The following is a 14,255-nucleotide window of genomic DNA, read 5'->3' as shown; positions in this document are numbered from 1 at the left end:
AAACTGTACCCCGAGAATTTATGTGTTGTTAAATTATGATAATTTAAACGATAAAAATATTTTCTAGCTCTTAAACCAAGAGTCCTTCTTCATAACGTTGTAATAATAATCCAGTAACACACCTGCTCTTACAAATGAATAGGATTATGAATTTATAGAGCAGACTTCTTGCGAGAAAATTGTGCTTTACATTTATACGCTTCTTAAGGCTATGTTATTTTTATTAGAGGAGAATGTATGAAATAAATGTAATGTGACTTATGGAGTCTGTGTCTAGAGATACAAGAAATGAAACAAGTGTTTTAAGAAATAAATATTTGATTTTGCGTGAGTTTTAGGCTGTCCGTAACCACGCTTGCTGTAAAGTCTTCTCTAATATTGTAGGTATGTTCAAATAAGAAGAAGAGAAAATTACATAATTCGCCAGAACTTTTTCAATAATATGTAGTTATTATACGAGTCGCTCGTCCCTATTCCCTAACCCATATTGATTGATCCATAAAAAAAATGAAAACATTAAATTGGTTCTCTTTCATAATGTTTCACATCTACAGATGAAAGTACTTGGAACAATAAACGAACAAAAACTCAAGATTTTTAAACAATATTCAAAAACGAACAAGAAACTTATCACCTGATTTTGTGCGTTCAAAGGTTATCCATATAAGGTACACTTCATTAAATAAAAAGAGTTTCTATGCTCCTTGGACACGTTTACGGCCTATAAAAGGGAAATAGTTTGATGTACACCCTCATAGTGAGCCTTTGTTACCTTTTCTGTAGTTAATCTCATGCCAAAATATGCGATAGAGTTATAAAATGCGAATATTTACTTAGTTTATTATGAAAATATTATATTTTTTATTTTTTAATGAACTTATATTGCAGTTTTGAGCAAAAAAATACATCCACTGTCAGCAAGGCATCCTAAGGCAACCACTGAAAATCATTGTATTGCACTGAGTGGCAGGCCTTATATTTAAGTTAGATTTAAGTTTCTTGTTTTATTTTATTTTATTTGTATCTTTTATATATCCATAATTAACGTATTTCATTCATTCATTCATTCAAAATAAATTAAATTAAATTAATTAAATTAAATTGTAATAAATTAATTCAAAATAATTTAAATTCCTGTCCGTTTGCATGCACATAGAAATATGATGATACTGATTAGTTAATTTACCCATTTTAGTGATGTTTATAATGCAGAAAATAGAATGTATAAAACATGTACTAATTCAGTCAATCCATGAATATTTTAGTACATAAGTATTAGCAACACGAGCAAAGCCATAGAATATATATAATTATAGATAGATCTCATCCTTAACTAAATATAAAAGGAAGACATTTCCAAACAAGAATTTATACTTTAAATTGTGTATAGTATAAAATTATAACAGTATGAAACACTTATAAAACCTCTTTAGAAATTCATCCCCGACACTGGAAAATAGCCTACTATAAGTTTCAAAGTTTCTCTCCTTATCATAATAACTATTCTTCACATAAAGTGTCGTCTACAGTTAGCCGAAGAATATTTGACAAACACTTAGAAAGTTCGAGCTAAGATCCTAGAAGCCTTTTGTAAGAATACTTGAGAGATGATACAGCCTTGAAGATTTGTATACTATCACTAGCGGTCCGCCCCGGCTTCGCCCATGGTACATTTTTACGTTTTCTCTCGATAAGAACCATCCTCGTACTTCAAGAAATGTAATAAAAAAAGAATTAACGAAATCGGTTGAGTTGTTCTCGAGTTATGCGCTTACCAACACATTTTGCGATTCATTTTTATATTATAGAAGATGTAAAATCACTACATAGTATAAAACAAAGTCGCTTTCTCTGTCCCTATGTCCCTTTGTATGCTTAAATATTTAAAACTACGCAACGGATTTTGATGGGGTTTTTTTTATAGATAGAGTAATTCAAGAGGAAGGTATATAATTTATTAGGTTTTAGACAAAGCGGGTTAAGCCGCGGGCGGTAAGCTAGTGTGAAACTAAAATAATAACTATGTTTCAAAATTTTAATTGTCCTTTCAGCTCTGGCTTGAGAGGGACTCCATTGATCTCCGATTAAAATAATTACCTTTTTTCAATAAGGTTCAATTTTAATTTTTAGTATTTTTAAAACATTGGTATATCCAATATCAATTTCGAATACAAATCAAAACAAAATCCCCGTAGATATCAAGGTAAATATTAAGGTAATTTGAACTTTTAAACCAGCTATCAGAAATATTTGATGTTAAAAAAAATGTATTCGAGTTTGTGAAAAATATTTTCAGGTTTAAAATTGCAAAGGATATACGGTTACATGTACACATTTCTAATGGTATTATTTAATTGACAACACACACAAATAATTTCCACAATATCAATTTCAGTAAAAAATGTTATTATTATTATTATATTCATACTACAACTAGCTGTGCCCCTCGGTTTCACCCGCATTGCTCCGCTCCTGTTGGTCTTAGCGTGATAATATATAGCCTATATTGCTTTCCCCAATAAATGGGTTATCTAACACCGAAAGAATTTTTCAAATCGGACCTGAGATTAGTTCAGTTCCTGAGATTAGCGCGTTCAAACAAACACAACAAACTCTTCAGCTTTATAATATTATGTATTAGGTATAGATATTATCTAGCTAAGCTGCTAAAACAAACAGACATCAATTTCATATAAAATTAAATAAATTTCTAGTCATAAACACACGCCTATTTTTGTTATAATTCCATACTTAAGAAATAATCACGTAATCCTCTTATTTCTAAACATATCACATCCCAAAGATTACGCAAGTACATAGCAATTTACTTCGGATCAGTTTAAGCTTATACATAATGCGTAAAATAGATTATCTGTAGAAATGAGTAAAGATTATGCGTATACAAAATATACGCGAGAAATATATGTCTTTATTTCTTCTAAGATTTCTTCATAGATTTATAATATTTTGTGATATTGTCATGTCACGATTCGCGTTCATTGTAGCCTATTGTTACTCCAGATATGGACGTGTGTGAACATATTATTGTAAAAAATATTTAGAATAAGTCCATTTATGAAGTAATAAATAATTAAAGTCTCTTGAAAAATTGATTTTTATTATGGACTAGCTTCCGCCCGCGACTCCGTCCGCGCGGGTGTCGGTCTTTGCGTGGATGGTTTATTTCTCCATTTTGAGTAACTCGGACAATGACATCTTATAAATATCTATTGGACCCAAATACGGCTAGGTCTATAATAATACGCAACGTGTGTTCGCGGTACCTACTATAGAACAACGTCTATGGATAACTGAAAAATTGAGATTAATTTTTTTTCTACGTATTTTTCCAGGATAAAAAGTATCCTATTTTACGCCCAGGATAATAAGGTATAATTATACCAAGTTTCATCGAAATCGAACCGGTAGTTTTCACGTGATGTCTTCACATACAGACAGACAGACAGACAGACAGACAGACAGACAAAAATTTTTTTAATCACATATTTGGGTTTGGTATCGATCCAGTAACACCCCCTGCTAGTTATTTTTTCAATATTTTCAATGTACAGAATTGACCCTTCTACAGATTTATTATATGTATAGATACTACAATATAACAATCATGTATATTTGTGTGTGTAATTTGATTATAACTATGTTTGTATAATTACAACAATATTACACATTAGTTAAACGCAATGACCGTAATCAAACTCAAACTCAAACATTTATTTATTCAATTAAACTTCTTTTAGAAGCACTTTCGAATCTTCATTACATATTTTTAACATTTACCACCGATTCGGAAAGCAGTATCTATGGAGAAGAACCGGCAAGAAACTCCATAGTTCCTCTTTAAAAATCACGTCAATATTACAAAATATATATTATAATATGTAACTTATATCTAACTACATAATATATCATATCATAATATAATCTTAAACGATATAATACTAAAACGGACGCAAACTTCCTTTATTGTAGAACATGTTTATCAAGTCATTGACGCAAAAATCCCTGACGATAACCCAAAGCCTACACGATACAATGATCCCTAACACAAGGGACTGTTACAAATATCCTATATCTTACGACCATTAATTTTAGTTTGTCTTAAGCACTTACGTTATACAAACCCATCTGGGTACTCAGTTTGATTTATGAATTGTTTCAAGTTAACTTTAATAAGGTGATGTGAATTAGGATTACAACTACACAATTGAGGAATGAGAATTAAACGTAATAGATAGTATCCATTGCAAGTATACGGTATATAGTTATTTCTAAATATATATCTATACGAATATTATAAAGCTGAAGAGTTTGTTTGTTTGAACGCGCTAATCTCGGGAACTACTGGTCCGATTTGAAAAATTCTCTCGGTGTTGGATAGCCCATTTATCGAGGAAGGCTATAGACTATATATTATTATAATCACGCTAAGACTAACAGAAGCGGAGCCACGCGGGTGAAACCGTAGAGCGCAGCTAGTCTAGAATATGTATTATCGCACATAATGTTATCACCTACTTTTTTATGCCTGGGAAATATAACTACATTTTTATTATGTTTACCTCATATTTTTTTACGATTTCAAAATAAGATATTATATGTATATATGTATACTTATGTATGTATACTTGTATCGGCAGTAATATTATAATGTACAATCCTGTTGTAATGAATTTATCAAAACATACTATGGACTATACATGACAATAGCAATCAAGACGATATTATGAAAAATCATGTTACTAAAGAATTCACGTGGACATCAAAAGAATTGTCGTCACTGTCCTACACTATAAATAATACTGCTTTAAGACGTGGTAGATCAACAATAGCTTAAATGAAACCGTCAAGAAACCCAGTAAGTTTGTACAATCGAAGCAGCGTGGACATTGAGAAATGGTCGGTATTGGTAACTTTAAAATGGTTTGCCAAGTGTGAAGCAAATCAAACTTCGCTACGTATTTGTTGTTTGTATTTGTTGGGAAATGTTGCTGATTTATGTTTCAAAAATTGGGTTAAAACAGGATTAGTTTTGCAATAGTTTCCTGGTAAAGTATTGATTTGGTCGACGAAGCGTGGGACGACCACCCACAAAATGGACAGACGACCTGGTCCGAGTGGCAGGGAGCCGCTGGATGCAGGCCGCCGGTGACCGGTCGTGGTGGAAAGCCCTGAGGGAGGCCTTTGTCCAGCAGTGGACGTCCCACGGCTGAAACAAGCAAAGTATTGATTAATATTGTATTTTTAGCTGATTAAGTAAGTAATGAGTCAATTATATTATCCATCCCTAAAGACAGACATACATAATGCAATGTTCTAAGCTAATTAAAACTATGTACCTACTTACGCAAAGCATACTTATCCAAATTCCGATCAAATATACGAAATGATACAAAGAAAACGTATTTCATGTTATTATTAAATTAAAATTGTTGAAATCAAACTGCCACCAGTTTTCCAAATAATGAATCCTTGAAATTCTACTCGTATTTGATATCTCCTACCATTAATATTAAAAGTGTTATGCGCATAATTAATTTACAATTGTTGGAATGGAACTCCCACCTCTAGTAACAACCAAATAATCAATCCTTGAAATTCAACTCATATTTTCACAGCAACCTTTTAAAAGTGTTATTACTCCAAATCGAAAACACACACGATTCTAATCAATTTCATAAAGGTAGCTATCCATTAATTTGTTCCCATTATTCACTAGACGTCAGAAACACGGCCCATGCCCCCTGTGGGGCAAATTAATAGATATCTCATGTATTTTCTTTAGTTTTTCGGGTCAACGACAGGGGGCAATTTGTTTTAATAAGTGCGGGTAGTTTTAGGTCGAAGGTCAATTCGGAGAAACGTGAGATTTACAGGGGATTTTGATGTTTTTAACAAGCCAAGTGGAATAATGTAGAGCTATAATGAATACTTCTTCTGTGGCTTTTTCATTAAAGTATTTATTTTACTTATTGCTTTTTGCTTGTATATATTATTTAAGATTAATTTTAAAATGTTAATTCAGATACTTTAAAAAATATTCTCAATAATCATTAAATCTTTAATAAATCAGTAATGTGAATCCAAAAAATCTAACAGAACACCAACAGGAAAGCAACAATATTCATAATACAATTCTCTTTTATAAACTGAAATAGCACACACCAGTTAAACATAAACTATTGAAAAGAAAACCTCCCGCCACTGAAGTCATTGCCCTGACAATCCCGGAGACGGACTCACAAATAAACTTACTAAATGTCTTGTTATTTTGTCTTAGTTCAAAACAAGTACTTTAAGAATAACAAACTTAGAAATCTCATCATTCAAGACTAAGAACTTTCAAATAGACTTACCAAACTAATTAAAGTCTAATACATAAGCCTAATATTATTAAACAGAAATCCATCTGAAACGTCCGAAACGGGAAAACGCCTTGCAAATTATAAATCAATCCGACCCAACAAAGCGTATCATTTATCAAAATCAAACTTACATTCAATTACAAGAAAAACACAGTTCCACTTCCAACTGGAACTAATTCAGATCGATCAATTATACTATTATTTCTCGGTTCTTCGGGGCTGCAAAATTCAGTCGCCATTCATTAGGAGGGTTCACACAGAGCGAGCTGCCTCGCGAACCAAGTCGTAAGGTACATTACTTGCAATAGCAAAGTGATAGCTATAATCATTTTTGCAAAAGAAGTTGAATTCGTATAACAACAAAAACAAGTCAATCGCAAAGCAATTAGTTTTCAACAAGTTGTTGCTTCTATCAAACAACCGCTAAACTAAAAACACTTCCCAGCAGACTGCGAGCGATGAGCAAAACAAGTAACGTGACACTAAAATTTAGAACAGTTTGCGAATATCAAAAACGCTTTGCTTTTATTTTGCGATGGTAGCGTCGGTCACTTTATTTTACGTATAAGAGTTCATTCCACCAATAGTATGCGAGGATATTTAGCGAGGATTGTGTTTGTAAATAACCAATAGTATCGCTTCAAGCGCTAAAAATAAATATATATAGGGATATGATTGCACATCCTCGCACATTATTAGTGAAAGAGCACCCTAAGGCAGGATGTCAATGTGGACATAACCAAGCCGAGCAAAGCGTCATTCGCATCACACTGACCGAGCTTCGCGTATTCGCGAGGCTGCTCGCTGTGTGTGGACGCACCATTCATTAAATATAATAATTAATCCTTGCGGTTGCGGTGACTGCATACGGATTGTGGGTTATTAAATATCTTGTTATAACCGTGACATGGTCTTTATGTTTGTGTTTATCTAAATGTGTTTACGGGGATGTTTATGTTTAAGTTTTTTTTTGATAAAAATGCAGGTGGGATAGTAATATTGAAAAATAATCGAGACTTGTTGTGTAGTTTACTTTTTCCCCACTTTTTATGCATTATACTTGCTCATTGTACTCAAATAACAAACAATAATGCATAGTGAGTTAACAGTAATGTATACGGGGCAAGCATAAGTGGAATATTTTAATAAAATTAATTTTCTTTTCAATCTCGCTATTGTAATATGTATTTTATAATGGCGATGGATGTCGGTGCTATATTAAGCATGAAATAAAAATGAATGGGGAAACAATAGAAACAGCTGTGTTATTTTTACTTAATAACTAATTATCACTGCAATATGAGATATATTTCTAGTTTTTCTATGTATAATTGAAAAAGACGTGTGGCACTCGGGGACTGCCGCGGTAAAGCTATTGCATAGCATGCCTTCAAGCCACACCTCCGCCCGTCAGAGTGGGGAGCGTGAGGTTTTTCGTTACGCAATTTCTGGATTCGGTATGATAGAAGCTATGCAATAGCTTAATAAAAAAAGCTTTCCTGATCGCATGATAGATCCCATTGGCTATAATGATGCGTGTGAATGTATAATATCTACTTACTATGATGTAATTAATCTATCGTATATTAGGTATGTTCCATTTGAATCATACACATTTTCATACACTTTTCAAATCGAGTTCAAAACGAGCCACATCAGTAACGCTGTACGATGAACCATTCCTACGTAATTCTTAAGCAAATTTGTGTTTCTTTTCACGTTTTATCTGCGGCGATATAACTCAGGCCGCACCCGTCTGGACATAAATAAGAATTTTAGCGCGTAGCCGCGTCGGAATCCGTTACACTATCACATAAGGCGGGATTTATCGCGCCCCTTGATTACGATTTACGTTGGCAACGAGTTTCGAGTGAAGAGCGTTTAATTGCCTTTAAGTAGCTGTAACACGGTAGTGTTTTGTATACAATTTCCGGGTACAAATCCATAAAACAGCAGAGCTGGACTCGTAGAGTCGCTTGACACGATACGAACGATATTTCGCTTGAAATTGCGAACTTTTGCACGACTCCTAATGCAGTAGAGAGCACTCTCTTCGATCGAAAAATTTGTTTTGCCTTGGTTCCGCAACTATTTAATTCATTGCACGATTGGTAATACACGTAATATGCAAAATCTGAATATCATTTTTTAGATAATTTAATAAAGATTTATACTGCCACTGGTAAAAAAATTATAAATAGATTGAAGGAAATTCTCGACAACTTACACTTATTTTAGTTTAAAACATGATAGCTTGCGTGTTATTTTTTCTATTTGCTCTAGTTCTAGTGTTTGTGGTGATTGGCAGTGAAAATGGTAATATCATTTAGCATCATTTAAAAGTTAGTAACGTCCTTCTTTTCGTCAAAAGAAAAAATGTGCGGGTGTACACACCACCAAGTTCCAGGAGACTACTTAAAAACGTACACATTTTTAAACCGCGTTCGCTTATAAACTTGTACCACAAAAAAGCTTGATAAGGGGAGAAATAAGAATGTTTTTATGTGACTCGCGACTTGAATGCGACGCAATTCACAAGATTTCCCGGAGATTTCCTCTCGTGTAGTACTTACGTAATGAATGTGTACGTAGCTTTATATTATGAGGGTTTATAGAGGCGAAAAGTGCATTTTATACGCTCAAATGAGTGAGGCCAAGGGTAATATCGTCTATTTTTGTTTTATTATCATACTGAGGTTCATTTGCTGTTTTGTTATAGGGGTGTGTTGAAATGTGTAAAGGTAATAATGAAAGTTAAATATGGTACTGTACTGGTACCTACTATAGTTATAAATGTTAAATATGGCATGCTGATAATAGAAAATTCGAGGTAAGATTTATCACTGACACGGTCTTAGCGAAATAGATAATTTCATGAAGTTTTTATACTATTCAGTCTCTTAGTGGGACTAAATTATTATCAAAAGCGGTTTAGTAATTTCAAATATAGGTAATTAAAAACATAAATATGTACATAGACGGCTGTACATAAAGAGGGATGTAAATTTTCAATAAAACACATTGCTATCTATACTACCTTCAATTAATTTAAAAAAAACTAATCGATTATATACTAACAAAATAATAATAATATACCTTTTAATAATTTTCATACAAAATAATAATATACTACTACCTATCTTGATGTAGAGGTTTATGACTTATAATATTATTAATGAACACTATATTCTACGAACATGAAAGATGACCCATGCTGCGCCGAATGAGATGACAATATCGGACATCTTATTCTCACTTTAATTGATGACGTCACAACTATAGCTTACAATATTATTACGGTGCCTTTAGTAATTCTAGAGAAAATCTGAGAACAATACAAATACTCTCCCAATATTAACTATTTAAAAAAGGGCAGTCATGACTCATGAGTAGGTAATGTACACTTTACATAAATAATTAGTTTTTAGAAAAGCATTCATGTACCTAAAATCTATTCTTTGAATTGAAGATTGTATTAGTATATTTTTGGGTAGGTTAATTATTGTCAAGCATATTTTAAGTAATTTGTTCCTTTTGATTGAATATTTTTCCAGTTCCCAGAATCAACCTCAATAGATATCATCGAATTTTGGTAATTTATCATTAACTATACTGTAATAATTATACTATTATTATGGAACATGTTGATACGTAAATTAACGTAGTTAAGTAACGTAGTTAACTCCAGTAAAAACAAATTGACATCACGTGCACAAGTTACTTATAAAACCATACGTACGCCATTAAAATTCCTCACAGCATCATCAAACAATCACAAAGTTCAGTAATTATCAGGCTCAGTAAAACATAAACATGAGGGGCTCAATTAAAATTGGGTTAAGTAGGCCTATTTAATTATTATATTCAAACTTAAAATACAAGTACTTTGGAAGTTTTGAAGAAGATAATGTTTAGAGTTTTGTTAGCGGTTGTACATAATCTTCCTGGAGATGGGTTGAGGGTTGAGGCAAGAACTTTAGGAGATACGAAAGATAAGATTTTCGTCTTACTATATTTGATATTGTTTTAAAATTAGTCTATGAAGAACAGACCGCCTCCTTGGTACAGTGTTTGACGCGTGAGTGTAGAATCCAGGGGTCCTGGGTTCGATTCCCGGTTGAGACGAAGAAACCTAACGATAATCGATCAGTGAAACAGATGTATGCATAATGCATTTGCCCCTTACCCCACTTAGGGACACGGGACTTCACTTTTTATACAAAGAACATGTATCTGGTAAGAGAGAACTGCTGATGTTCCTAAAACTCAAACATTAAACGCAAAATAAATTATTCAATAAGACTTCTTCTAGAAGCACTTTAAATCGTCATGACAGTTTTACCATTTACCACCAGTTCGGAAAGCAGTTTCTACTTACAAGAGTGGCCAAAACACTGTGTAGTTGCTCTTTTAAAATCATGTCAATTTTTACATAATTTGTATACCTGTCATAGTTATTTCAAACTCAAACTCAAACATTTATTTATTCAATTAGACTTCTTCTAGAAGCACTTTTGAAACGTCATTACATATTTTTAACATTTACCATATATATATATCTACTATAGACCTGTCGTTTTTGTTATATTTTAATCATGTATTTTCACTATATATAAACACTATATAATATAGAAGCTATCTACGATTTTAAGGAAAAGAACGAAATATGGACTCTTCAAATAACTTACATGGACCTCTGACCTGTTTCGTATTAGGTCAGCAGGAATCCTTTCAAAATCGTCTGCAACTGTGAAATGTTCCAGTTCTTAGAATTCCTGGCATTTTAACTCTATGACATATAGTTAACGCAAAATTCTCAGCATAAAGTATATAAAAATTAGTTTATAGTTTCAGGAGGCTAGAAAAAGCATAATATTTTTCCTGTATGAATTGACTATTCAAAGAGAATCGAAGTGTTCAAACTATCAAGTACTTTTATAAGAACTTAAAATACAACAATAAACAGGTAACGTCTACACAGCTAAACTACAGTCAACGTGGTGAACCAACTTATGAGCCCTTTATGATTTAACCCTTGCAACTAGCTGTGCCTTGCGGTTTTACCCGCATTGCTCCGCTCCTATTGGTCATAACGTGCTATAGCCTTCCTCGATAAATGGGCTATCTAAGACCAAAATATTTTTTTTACCAAATTGGAAGAGAATTTCCTGAGATTAGCGCGTTTAAACACACAAACAAAAAAACTTTTCAGCTTTGTAATATTAGTATAGATAGGAATAGAAATGAGCTGATGATAAAGCTAATAAAAACTTTTAGGTAGTTTTTGCTTCCCCAGAATATAAAGAAACGCCTCTATTTAAAATCATTACACTATAGTCCTAATTAGACATTTATGGAAATCGTTAAGACATGATGTAAAGTTTTAATAGTTAACAATGCGGTTTGTTTGAAACAATTTCGAAATACGTCGAGAATTGCAGCGGAATCGCAAATTGCTTTCAAGTTTTTATAGCGTTCCGTAGAGCTCGACTGGTCCACTGCGAATATTGTCCTACAATTATAATTGTTTAATTAAAATAATTGTAATGAAATAGAATTAGAACTCCTAACTCCTTGTTTTTAGAGTTAATTCTGTGTAAATTCTAGTTTGATATATTACGTTTTAATTTATTATTTCTATAGCACTGGTATGTGCTTTCATAAAGCATGGTAATTCATATTATTTATTTATATAACAATAGTGGTCCGCCCCGGCTTCGCCCGTGGTACATATTTCGCAATAAAAGGTAGCTTATGTCCTTTCTAGGGTATCAAAATATCTCCATACCAAATTTCATGTAAATTAGTTCAGTAGTTTAGGCGTGATTGAGTAACGGACAGACAGACAGAGTTACTTTCGCATTTATAATATTAGTATGGATATCATTACAATATCAGACCGTTTATGTATACTTTTAATGAATCTTTGAACATAATTTTATTTAATAATATATGGTTATTAAAATCGCCTCAATATATTTGATGAACAATTTTAATTTAATTACAGATATCCCTTAGTAATATTTTTATTAGATTCTGTATCTAAAACATAATAATTTGTAATAGGACTGAATAGGACTGATTGAATTGGATATTTTTGGTTTTATGGCATTCAAATGCCTTATAAAGGACTACTATTACTAAGTCACCTATTATAATATTATATTGTCTATCACATAACACATTGGTGAATACAGTACACTTACCTTATAGTATGTTAAATTCTAATCTACTCAAGATATGCACTTACACTTAAAATACCCGCTTTAAACGTCTCCTACATTACAATACGTCCAGAAAAAAGCTTAAAAATCCAAAGTACCATAAGCTATTCGTATTACTTTATTAGCCGGTTCATGTCGAGTCTTTTTTCTATTTTCCACTAGCAGGATTTAATTAAAATGATATCAAGCGTTCAGGCGCTCGGTAATGCCGGGATTTTTAGTGGAATTTTCGCACCAAATTAGCTCTTGGAAAGGAATTCAGATAGTGTGTAGTTCTTTGCTGATTTCAATGGAAATTAAATAGGGTATCTATTGAGGAGATGCTTTGAAGGAGGTACTTTGATGGAGTGCTTTGATGCTTTAAGGAAATGTTTGGTCTTCTTTTTAGCATGGGGACGGGGAGGTTTAGATTTTAATGTACATAATGATTTATACTTACTGCACCCGCGGACAAAATTAATTGTATGAAAAAAACAGAACTTTGTGTATGATGCTGAAACTCTAAATATTTTCATTGCAAATTTATTTCTACTTAATGGTTCAGTAGTTATAGCGTAGCAGACAGACAGATAGACTTTCACATTTGTAATATTAGTATGTTTTGCTCTTTCACAAAAAGGTTAGTTTTACACATGTTTTAATGATTGATAATAGTGTTGCCCAAATTCAGTCTTGGTCTTGCAGTCTTGGTCTTGTTCTTGCGTTTTTGCAAGACCAAGACCAAGAACAAGACCGCGTATTTTTAGCAGGACCAAGACCAAGACTGACCGTGCAAGACTTGAGCAAGAACAAGACATAGCCTGCAAGACTCTTGCGTCTTGCAGCTAGGACTTTGATTTTTCGAATTTCTTATCAAATCTTCAGTTATTTATTAATCTGCTTGATCTTTACCATGGCTATGTTAATTCAAGCTCACAATGTTCCAATTGTAATACGTTTTTCTAAGATTTAAAGTAAACTTTAATAAATAGTAATACCTAGACTAATAGGTAATTGCTGCAAGACCAAGACCAAGACCAAGACTGAGAGCGCAAGACCAAGACCAAGACCAAGACCAGGTGTATTGGCGCAAGACCAAGACCAAGACCAAGACCAGGTGTATTGGCGCAAGACCAAGACCAAGATTGGCTAAGTCTCGTCTTATTCTTGCATTTGGGCAACACTAATTGATAATCGTTCTCTGTATTTTATTGCTCTGTGTTTTATAACTTACAGTCCTATGACCTATAATTATATAAGTTTTCAGCCCGCATCATGTCTTTCAACTCAACATTTTTACAGTTTGACATACGCATTTCACTTTTTACTAATGATAGAGTCATTGAGAAGTCTGAGAAAACCTCAATTTTCTGTGAAATTTTTTTTTTATATACGTACATTTTTAAATAATCTTTCTAAATACTTCGTCAAGCATATCTTTCATGTTGTCTTAACGTCTTAAGAATATTTCAAATTACGAAATAATCCAAGAGTCGATAGCTGAAATAATTTCGTGAATTACTGAGTCGGAAAAAAACAATCTCGTTTCTCCTCTTACATACATAATATGTATAAACCAATATTATAATATTATATTAGTTACGAAGGTTGTACCGATAATATTGAATGAGGTTTATCGTCTATCTCCGATAACCATATCGAACGATGT

General features: G+C 32.7%; 1 long non-coding RNA gene across 1 annotated transcript; it reads left to right on the top strand.

Moving 5' to 3' along the window:
• Nucleotides 1-436: 436 nt before the first annotated feature.
• LOC123703225 lies at nt 437-5,234 on the top strand. Its single transcript, XR_006752963.1, has 3 exons — nt 437-447; nt 2,277-2,279; nt 5,122-5,234. It is a non-coding gene; the product is annotated as an uncharacterized LOC123703225 (long non-coding RNA).
• Nucleotides 5,235-14,255: the final 9,021 nt, after the last annotated feature.

This window comes from Colias croceus, chromosome 2 (genome assembly GCF_905220415.1).
Source record: "Colias croceus chromosome 2, ilColCroc2.1".
Classification (NCBI taxonomy): domain Eukaryota; kingdom Metazoa; phylum Arthropoda; class Insecta; order Lepidoptera; family Pieridae; genus Colias; species Colias croceus.
This window is presented reverse-complemented; position numbering and strand designations above follow the sequence as displayed.